Genomic DNA, 9,129 nt, shown 5'->3' on the forward strand with positions numbered 1-9,129 from the left:
GTTCTGAGGAAGGGTCACCAGACCCGAAACGTTAACTCTGTTTTCTCCTCCACAGATGCTGCCAGACCTGCTGAGCTTTTCCAGCAACTTTGTTTTTGTTCCTGATTTTAAGATCATCTTTGGTCACGAGTATGCACAATCAAAAACTTCACAGCAACGCTACCAAAGGCATGCGTAGTTCCGGAACAAGGAGTTTCACTATTGGGCAGGAACTGGGAGGGAGGCAAATTCATATTCCTTATTGATGCATTATACAGCTGCACTGGGAAAGATATTGGAGCATCTTTCTACCTGTGGATCACAGACACTCCATTTAATTGGAATCTACAGTCATTATCAAGGCATTTATGTTAAAAATAAATGGCCAATAAACAATTTCAATTTGTATCACCTGAGCCTCTGAATGTTGGAAATGTTTCTTGTCTACCTGGATAGTGTGCAATGTGAATGAAGTATAGAAATCTCAGGGCAGTCCTTCGACACCATGGTCTCCAGCATGCCCATAAAGTGGCAAACCCCATTCAGATAGCCAAAAATGGTTAACTATATTTGCGTGCAATGCTAGGTTCCTGATAACAGGAATGCCTTTACTTAAATTTTCAATTTCCTGGGTATGTACATCGCTGCCACCCCTAATTGCTCTATAAATATTAATGGCAAGTCATTGTCTTAAGTCACTGCTATCCACACGGTGAAGATGTTCCCAAAATGTAGCGACTTCCAGGAATGTAACCCAGTGCCAAAGAAGGAACAATCAGTTATTTCCAAATCAGGATGGTGGATGCCTTGAGTGTGATGCTGCTCCGATGCACCTTTTGTCTTTGTCCTTTGAGTTGGTAGAGGTTGTGTGTTTCCATAAAGCTTTGGTGAGTTACCACTGTGTGTCATGTAAGCAATACATTCAGCAGACATAGTAGTGGAGATTTACACTTATAAACACAGTAAACACAGTAAAATACCCTAGGATTATTCACTGCATACGACTGAATAAATGTGACATGAAGCCACAAAATGGGTATGAGGATTGAAGACCAAAGGCTTTGTTAAAGATACAGATTTAGATATTTTCTAATAAACCTGTTCAGAGATGTTATTACACACCACTGAGCAGGTGGGACTTGAATCCAGGCTCCTAGGCCCGAGGTGGGGAAACTGTCACTGCACAAGAGCTTCGAGGAGATAGATTTAATGAACTGTCTTGAAGTGGAAAAAGGCACTAACAATTAGAAAGAACTTCAGGAAGTAGAACTAAGGCAACTGAAAGCACAACTCCCTAGCTATGAAGTAATTCAATTAAAACAGGCATGGCAGGAACTGAAGGAGTGCAGATAAATATCTCAGAGGGCTGCAGGGGCAAAGGAAGTGACAGAGACACGGTGCAGGAAGACCGTGAGTGAATTTCAAAACTAGGATTAGAATTTTGAAGTTGATGTGATTCTGGACCATGAGCCAATATAGCTCAGCAATTACAAGGCTCACAGGTAAACAGAACAAGATGTGAGTTTAGAACACGGATGAGATCAGTTTTATACAGTGTGGAAGATGAGGGGCCAGGAAGGAAAATTTTGGAATAGTCAAGTCCAGTGATAACAAAAGGTACAAACAGAGGGGTTCCACAACAGACAAACTGAGGCAGAGGCCTAGGCAGACAATGCAGCAGAAATAGAAGCACACAGTCATGCTGTTGGCACAGAAATAGAAAGGGTTGTATATACCTCAATTCACAGTCAGTATGACAGTAAGTACGCAAACAGTTCAGTTCAGCTTCACATCTTTGCGAGGGTGAATGATGGAGTCAGAAGCTACGGAACTGAGTTTGTGATGGGACAAAGACAGAGACTTCAGTCTTGCTAATTTTTAGTTGGAGGAAATTTCTGCTCAGTTGGCACTGGATGTTGGACAAGCTGTCTGACAAATCAGAGGGCGTGAAGTGGCCAAGGGAGGTGCTGATGAGGCAGAACTGGGTGTTGTCTACGTACTTCAGCCACTCAAGGTAAGGGGTGTGGAACAGGAAAAGAAGACATTATTTGATTGTCCACCACTTTTTATGACAGAACGTGGGAGGACTGCAGAACTCACATTAGATCTATTTTTGTGAGATCATTCAGCTCATAATATAATCTGATACATGCCAAACTGTGGAAGTACATGTGGGAGGTTCATTAGACTAGCAAATCATTTTCAAGTGTTAGATGCCATTCCTGAAAAACACTCTACCTATCCTGCCTGAACCATAGTTGGATATCTGCTTTCACAGTCGTTGTAAAGGGAGGGATATGCTGGTTAATGTGATAACTGATTACGACGGCCTATATTTCTGTTCATGTTGCTGGTAGCTGATGGCAGCTCAGGGGTGACCCAGTTCTGAATATGCACAGACCTAGTATCACATGCAAAAATTGAGAGTCACAATCAGTCACAATGCAAAGATGGGAATTTGTCTCTGAAGAGCTGTGTGATGCATACTCCCATCAATACTGTCACAACAAAGACTCATCTGTGACAGGTACTTTGTTGAATATGAATTAAAGCTGGGTATTCACTTGCCACAAACCTGCCAGGTAGCCATTTTTTTTCAAGACTTAAATAACTTGGTCAATGATGCTTCTGACAATATTGAAGTTCATTCCCAGACACATTTGGTGCCCTTCCTGGCCTCAGTGTTTCTTCTAAGTGGTGTTCAACATGGATATTTACTAATTCATCAGCTCAGGATAGGCAAGTGGTGATAACTTGCAGATTTCCTTCACTATGTTCATCCATGAGATATCAGGACTCCAGAGTAATTGTTGAGGACACCTGGTGTCACTCCAAACCGACTGTACAGCACTGTGCCTTCACCTCAGGAACGATGATAAGGGAGACTGGAACACAGTTGAAGGGCCTGATTCTGAAATAATGTCTATATTCAGAGATTGTTTCACTAGTCTACGGGGAAATTCTTCCAATTTTTTTGGTATTCCTTCGTAGGATGTAGGCCTCACTGTCTAGGCTGGGTTACCATTTATTGTCCATATCTAATTGCTTTGAGAAGCAGGTAATGAGCTATCTTCTTTAACTATTGCAGTTCAAGTAGTGTAGGGAGATCCAAAGTGCTGTTGACAAGGGTCTTTCAGGATTTTGACACTGAAAGAACAGAGATACAGTTCCAAGCCAGGGTTTGACTTGGAGAGGAACTTGCAGGTGGTGATGTTCCCATGATCCACTGTCTTTACTCTTCCAGATGGCAGAAGTCATGGGTTTTGTAAGGCACTGTCAAAGCAGTCTGGGTGAATCACCGGAATGCACCTTGTAGATGGTACACACCGCTACCACAGAGCATCCTTGATGGAGGAGATGAATGCTTAAGGCAGTGGAGGGGATACCAATCAAACAAGCTGCTTTGTCCTGAAAGGTGTTGAACTTTTTAACTTATTGTAAAAGGAAGGTGGTTAGACACAGCACTACTTGCAGAAAATAACAGTAGAAGCAGTGTTCATAGACAGAGCTAAGTGACCCCAAAAGCCATCAGATCAGATCTAAACTCTGCAGTGCTACCACATCAAGTTGTGAACATTGGTGGACAATTAAGTACCTAACAGGGGAAGGAGGCTTCACAAACAGTGCATTACTCAGTGAAGCGAGATCCCAGAAAATCAGTGCAAAAGATACGGCTGAGCCATTCGCAAGTATGTTTGGCCACAAGTGCTGAGAGGGATGATCCATCTTAGTCTCGTCCAGATATCCACAGCATCACAGATACCAATCTTGAGCCATTTTGAAACACTTCACGTGTTATGAAGAAACAAGTGAAGGCACTGCATATTATAAAGGAGCAGGAAATCTGACGTTTCGGGTCAGGTCCCTTCTTCAGAAATGGGGGAGGGGGAAGGGAGCTGGGAAATAAATAGAGAGAGGAGGGGTGGGGCTGGGGAAGGTAGGTGGGACGGTGATAGGTGAGTGCCGGTAGGCAGCGGTGGGGATTGGTCAGTGAGGTGGGAGGAGCGGATAGGTGGGAGAGAAGATGGACAGGAGGGTCCCAGAGGGCTGGAAAATCACTAACGTTTAAAAGGGGAGTAAGGCAAAAGACGGAAAACTACAGGCCAATTAGCCTAACTTGGGTCATGGGTAAGATTTTGGAGTCCATTGTAAACGATGAGATTTCTGAATATTTGGAAGTGTATGGTAAAATAGGGCAAAGTCAGCATGGTTTCATCAATGGGAGGTCATGCCTGACAAATCTGCTAGAATTCTTTGAGGAAGTAATGAGCAGGGTAGACCAAGGAGAGCCAATGGATGTTATCTACCTGGACTTCAAGAAGGCCTTTGATAAGGTGCCGCACAGGAGGCTGCTGAGTAAGATAAGGGCCCATGGTGTTAGAGGCAAGGTGCTAGCATGGATAGAAGTTTGGTTGTCTGGCAGAAAGCAGAGAGTGGGGATAAAACAGTCTTTCTCAGGATGGCAGCTGGTGACAAGTGATGTTCCACAAGGGTCAATGTTGGGACCACGACTTTTCACTTTACACATTAATGATCTAGATGAAGGAACTGTGGGCATTCTGGCTAAGTTTGCAGACGATACAAAGATAGGTGGAGGGACAGGCAGTAATGAGGAGGTGGAGAGGCTGCAGAAGGATTTGGACAGGATAGGAAAATGGGCAATGAAGTGGCAGATGGAATACAATGTGGGAAAGTGTGAGGTCATGTACTTTGGTAAGAAGAATAAAAGCATGGACTATTTTCTAAATGGGGTGAAAATTCAGAAGTCTGAAGTGCAAAGAGATGTGGGAGTTCTAGTCCAGGATTCTCTCAAGGTAAACTTGCAGGTTGAGTCAGTAGTCAGGAAGGCAAATGCAATGTTGGCGTTTATTTTGAGAGGACTTGAATATAAAAGCAGGGATGTACTACTGAGGCTTTATAAGGCTCTGGTCAGGCCACATTTGGAGTATTGCGTGCAGTTTTGGGTCTCATATCTCAGGAAGGATGCATTGGCCCTGGAGCAGGTTCAGAGGAGGTTCACGAGAATTGCACCAGGAATGAAAAGTTTAACATATGAAGAATGTTTGAGGACTCTGGGGCTATACTCATTGGAGGTTAGAAGGATGAGGGGGATCTCATTGAAACTTACACAATACCGGAAGGCCTGGACAGAGTGGATGTTGGGGAGATGCTTCCATTGGTAGGAGAGACTAGGACCCGAGGGCACAGCTTAGAGTAACGGAAAGATCTTTTAGAATGGAGGTAAGGAGAAACTTCTTCAGCCAGAGAGTGGTGAATTTATGGAATTCACTGCCATAGAAGATTGTGGAGGCCAGGTCATTGAGTAAATTTAAGACTGAGAGAGATAGGTTCTTGATTATCAAGGGGATCAAGGGTAACAGGGAAAAAGTGGGAGAATGGGGTTGTGGAACTTATCAGCCATGACTGAATGGCGGAGCAGACTCGATGGGCTGAATGACCTAATTTCCGCTCATATGTCTTATGGTGTCAGGTCAAGGAGGCAGGGATGAGAGGGAGGGTTGGTCATGGGATGAGGCCGGGGATGGGGAGATTTTGAAACTAGTAAAGTCCACATAAGAGACCACTGGTTTGTCGGCTCCCAAGGCGGAATACGAGGTGCTTCTCAGTTTCTGGGTGCCACGCTGCTCCCACCTCACTGACCAATCCTCACCACTGCCTACCTGCACTCACCCGTCACCATCCCACCTACCTTCCCCAGTCCCACCCCTCCTCTATTTATTTCAAAGCTCATTCCCCCTCCCCCATTTCTGAAGAAGGGTCCCGACCCAAAACATCAGCTTTCCTGCTCCTCTGTTGCTGCTTGGCCTGCTGTGCTCCTCCAGCTCCACGCTGTGTTATCTCTGACTCCAGCATCTGCAGTTCTTGCTATCTCCGAGACCCTAACCAAGATGTTTCAGTACAGTTACAAAAATGTGGAAAATTGCCCAGGTATGTCCTGTACTCAAAAAGCAGGAAAGGTTTAACATGACAACAAGGTGCAGGGCTGGATGAACACAGCAGGCCAAGCAGCATCATAGGAGCAGAGAGGCTGACGTTTCGGGCCTAGACCCTTCTGGCTGACTCTTGATAGTCAGTAAAGTGACGGAAAGTGTCATCAACAGTGCTCTCAAGGAGCACCTGCTCAGTGACGCCCGTTTGGATTCCACCAGGGCCACTCAGCTCTTGACTTCATTACAGCCTTGGTTCAAACATGGACAAAAGAGCTGAATTCCAAAGGTGAGGCATCAAGGTCTGACAGTGTGGCCTCAGACATCTGGTAAAACTAGGGTCAATGAGAATCAGCAGGAAATCTCTCAACTGGTTCAAGTTAAAAAGGAAGAAGGCAGGAGTTATGGAGTCATAGAGTCATAGAGATGTACAGCATGGAAACAGACTCTTTGGTCCAACTTGTCCATGCTGACCAGATATTCCAAATAAACCTAGTCCCATTTGCCAGCATTTGGCCCATATCTCTCTAAATCCTTCCTATTTGTGTAGCCATCCAAATGCCTTTTAAACGTTGTAACTGTACCAGCCTCCACCACTTCCTCTGGCAGTTGGTTCCATACACGCACCATCCTCTGTGTCAAAAAGTTGCCCCCTAGGTCTGTTTTAAATTTTTCCCCTCTCATCTTAAACCTATGCCCTCTAGTTTTAGACTCCCCAACCCTGGAGAAAACAGCTTGTCTATTCACCCTATCAATGCCCCTCATGATTTTATAAACTTCCATAAGGTCACCCCTCAGCCTCCGACGGTCCAGGGAAAATAGTCCAGATTATTCAGCCTCGCCCTATAGCTTAAAGCCTCCAACCCTGGCAACATCTTTGCAAATCTTTTCTGAACCCTTTCAAGTTTCACAACATCCTTCCTATAGCAGGGAGACCAGAAATGCATGCCGTATTCCAAAAATGGCCGAACCCATGTCCTGTACAGCCGCAACATGACCTCCCAACTCCTATACTCAAGGCACTGACCAATAACGGCAAACATACCAAAACCTTCTTCACTATCCTATCTACCTGTGACTCTAGTTTCAAAAAACTACGAACCTTCACTCCAAGGTCTCTTTGTTCAGCAGCACTCCCCAGGACCTTACCATTAAGTGTACAAGCCCTGCCCTGATTTGCCTTTCCAAAATGCAGCACCTCACATTTATCTAAATTAAATTCCATCTACCACTCCTCAGCCCATTGGCCCATCTGATCAAGATCCTGTTGGAATCTAAGGTAACCTTCTTCACTGTCCACGACACCTACAATTTTACTGTCATTTGCAAACTTACTATGTTCACATCCAAATCATTTATATAAATGACAAGAAGCAGTGGACCCAGCACTGATCCTTGTGGCAGACCGCTGGTCACAGGCCTCCAGTCTGAAAAGCAACCCTCCACCACCACCCTCTGTCTTCTACCTTCAAGCCAGTTCTGTATCCAAATGGCTAGTTCTCCTTGTATTCCATGTGATCTAACCTTGCTAACCAGTCTACCTTGTTGGACAAGTTGACATGATTTAAGTGGTACATTTTTCTGGACAAACTGTCAAACTGGATGCGGTTTATAACCATTGGACAGCAAATAATGGTAGGTGCGAGAAACTGCCAAAGGAGTGAAGAAATTACTAGCATCATCTTATGGCTTCATATTATGCTTGGATATCGTACTGTCACCGCGTGTAAACGGATCGCCGGACTTCTAAGCTGAGTAAATAACTTTATTAAAGTGGGTATCATAACTGTAACTGTAAAATAATAAATGAACACTTTTACTAGTTAAACACACGGTGAAAAAATTGCCATATGACTTCCACTAGAGGAATGCTCTGGTTAAATGTACCACTCTGATTACTCAGAAGTCCACCCGGCCATCACAAAAATTAGAGAGAAAATTGACCATGATGGGGCTGAATTAAGTAAATAGGGTGAAACTGTTCCCACTCATAAAAGAATCAAGAATTATCAAAGTGATTTACAAAGGAACATTTGTTCTAGATAAGTTAACCAATAATGCAATGGAATAAGTGCAATAATTTTAGTAAAGAAAGGTCAAATTTGAATATTAAACTGTTATCAAAAGATAACAAATCAAGTAAGATGGAACTTGGAGAGAAAAATGAATAATAGAAAAAGCAGAATTGAAGGATAGCTTGAAATAAAACTGCAGAATGTCAGAATACAGGACTAAACAATTGTGCGAAGGCAGGATGTTTCCGAAGTCGTCATGCGTTAATGTGAAGGTAGAACTGCACAAATCAAAACCATCAAATACCAGCATATTCAGTATTCGTCAGTGATGTGGAGGTGCCAGTGTTGGACTGGGATGGATAAGGTCAGAAATCACAACACTGGGTTATAGTTGAACAGGTTTATTTGAAAACACAAGCTTTCGGAGCCTCAGTCCTTCTTCAGGTGTTAATGAGACAGGAAGTATCAGACACAGAATTTACAAGTAAAAGGTCAAAAGGTCACACCACTGATGAGGATGAATTAAACAAACCTGTGATGTTGTTAAATCTTTAATCAATTAGAAGCTTTTAATTGATTTATATGTGTATGTAAAACCCCAAATTCCTTTTAAGTCACAGTCCTGAGAGAACTATAGGTTTGATCAGTTAAAGAAGAGGTGACATTTTCGGTCTGACAATGCATGTTAGGTGTGAAGCTTTGTTTACAATCTGTTTGTGTTTTGGCTTGGAGTCAGACTTGCTTCGCTTCTAAAGTACGAACTTATAAAACGCCACATTAACTGACTATTGAAAAATTGCATGCTTTTTGAACAAAATAGAATGTATCTGCAAATACAAAATCACCCCATAGATTCACATATATGTTTGCACTCGCGAGAGTGCGCATGCGTGTGTGTATGTGTGTGTGTGTGTGTGTGTGTGTGTGTGTGTGTGGGGGGGGGGTGGGTTGGGGGGGGGGGTGCTGGTTGCGAGAGAGAGAAAGCGTGTGCATGTGTGTGTGTGTGCGCGCGTGCCAGGGAGGGAAGAGAGCGTGCGCCCCTGGGAAGGAGGGAGAGCGTGCGCCCCTGGGAAGGAGGGAGAGAGAGAGAGAGACAGAGACAGAGGGCGTGTGTGAGAGGGGGAGAGACAGAGGGCGTGTGAGAGGGGGAAGAGACAGAGAACGTGTGAGAGGGGGAAGAGACAGAG

The 9,129-nt window shown here is 44.0% G+C and overlaps 1 protein-coding gene across 5 annotated transcripts in view; it reads right to left on the reverse strand.

Moving 5' to 3' along the window:
- Window positions 1-9,129, reverse strand: part of vwa8 (von Willebrand factor A domain containing 8) — a 325,734-nt gene that overhangs the window by 151,452 nt on the left and 165,153 nt on the right. The window lies entirely within an intron of this gene.

This window comes from Rhincodon typus, chromosome 11, assembly GCF_021869965.1.
Source record: "Rhincodon typus isolate 14 chromosome 11, sRhiTyp1.1, whole genome shotgun sequence".
In the NCBI taxonomy this organism is placed as follows: Eukaryota; Metazoa; Chordata; class Chondrichthyes; order Orectolobiformes; family Rhincodontidae; genus Rhincodon; species Rhincodon typus.